Here is a 2,101-nt window from a genome sequence, read left to right as displayed (position 1 = left end):
CTCAGGAACTCTCACATATTTGTGCTGGGAGAGTAAATTCTTACATTTACTTTGGTGAATTCTTTGGAAAAATCTACTAAAGTTGAATATGTGCATACTCTATGATACAGAAGCCACTTCCAGGTGTATACCTAACAAAAAAGCATTCACATGTTCATCTGAGACAGTTCATGGTAGTCCTATTTAATACTTTCTATTTAATATTAGGTACACAATGAAAAATCAAATACTTATCAACTATGGAGTAGATAAATGTGGTTTGCTTAAACACAGGGATGCTACACAGCAAAGACACCAGATGGACAGAGCTACATACAACATGAATATATTTTATAAACATGATATTGGGTGAAGAAGGTAGACACAAGAGGGAACACATAGATTCATTCCTTTTAGAGAAAATTTTAAAATAGGCAAAATGAACTAATAGTGTAGAAGTTGGCGCGGTGGTTACCTTTGGAGGAGGGAATGTCTAGAAAGGGGATAGTGGATGATTCTAGGATGGTGGTAACATACTACTTTTTCATCAGGATGGCATATGCACAGGGCCTTTATTCTGAAAATTCCTTTTCTACAATTTGTGTACTTTTCTCTCAATATGTCATATTTTAGTAAGTAAGCTTACTAAATGAATGAAAGCTTGGAGTTGTTTGCCCCTACTTGTATGTTGATTGGAAGTGGCTGGGGAGAGGAGAAATTTGATGGGATGCTACTTTGAGGAGGTGAGTGGGGTTGAGGTTAGTGAACAGGTGGGAGGAGCAGCTCTATCTCCTCCACGAGAGAAGGGAAGATGGTGTGTATTTTTGCAGAGGGTTAGAGAATGTTTTCAATGAGGCAGGAAGACTTCTCCTTTTCTTTCCTTAGAATCTTTAATCCTAAACTTAAAATTTATATATTCTCTCACTCCCTTTTTCATCCTTTGGAGTAGTTAGAATTGTCTTAGGGATTACCAAGCATTTTTTCCTGTATTTTATATTCTTAGAAGTGTTAAGACTGGTTTTGAAAAGGGCTCCTGAGGGTTTCTTCTTGTTTAAGTCATGTTTACAGTTGTTAGCAACTGAGACAGATTATGTTTCTCTTTTTTTCTTCCTTCTGTGCGTGTGAGGATAAAGATTTGATTGGGAATTCTGGTACAGGCACTTATAACAGGATTAAGCAGAATAAAAATACCCACTGTATGGAATTAAGAGTTAATAAGGCCCTAATGCATACTAAATGAAATTTATTATGTTCTAACAACTTGATTATCTCCTTTGGAGAGTGGAAGCATCCTGCCTACTTTGTTCCTATCACTGCCCAGACTTGGCTGCAGTGACTTAACATCTCCTGGTCACAACTCAATTATTCTCATACTCACTCCAGTCTTCCACTTAGCTGAAGTTGTAGAGGCTTTCTCTTTCAGAACTGGATCAAACTGGGTGGATTTCTTTAGAATAAAGCTATACAACATGGTGTACAGAAAATTTAAGGAGATTTTCAGAAAAAATGTAGGTAGCTCTTTGGGAATTGGAGCTCTATAATCAGTTAAGAGTTCTAAAAATTTTTGACTGACACCATAGCCCTACATTAGATCATCATATTAGTATGCTAATTTTTTTCTTTAAGGGCTTTGTAGATAGTCTTTCTTTCTGGTAATTCTTTCTCAAATAGTGGAACATGAGGTTTTCCACTATTCTGTACACATGGTTTCACAGAGCCCTAGAGATTAAGTAAATCACTGAAGATTTAAAAATGAGAAAAAAAAAGTCAAATGCAATTTACCCCAATTCTGTGGCTGCTAGATTAGTTTAGTAATTAAAGAGATTGTCTTTATATATCTTTTTTCTTTCATCAAGGTTATCTTATTTTTTCCTTTTTAACAAAACACATAGTACAATTAGACATACTTAGTTATATGTACCTGATGCAAGTTCTATTCAATTTTTGAGGTCCTATTTAAATTTTATAGCTATATGAATTCTGACATTATTGCATATCTGAACTGCATTTTTTTGGTGAGCACTTAAAATGCACAAGATCTCTATCATATAATTTATTGTTTAGCAATGTAACTATTAATAGTTTATCACAGTACTTGTATGGCATTTCTAATTAAGCAAAA

Source organism: Otolemur garnettii, unplaced genomic scaffold (genome assembly GCF_000181295.1).
Source record: "Otolemur garnettii isolate 467f Iridium unplaced genomic scaffold, OtoGar3 scaffold00024, whole genome shotgun sequence".
In the NCBI taxonomy this organism is placed as follows: Eukaryota; Metazoa; Chordata; class Mammalia; order Primates; family Galagidae; genus Otolemur; species Otolemur garnettii.
This window is presented reverse-complemented; position numbering follows the sequence as displayed.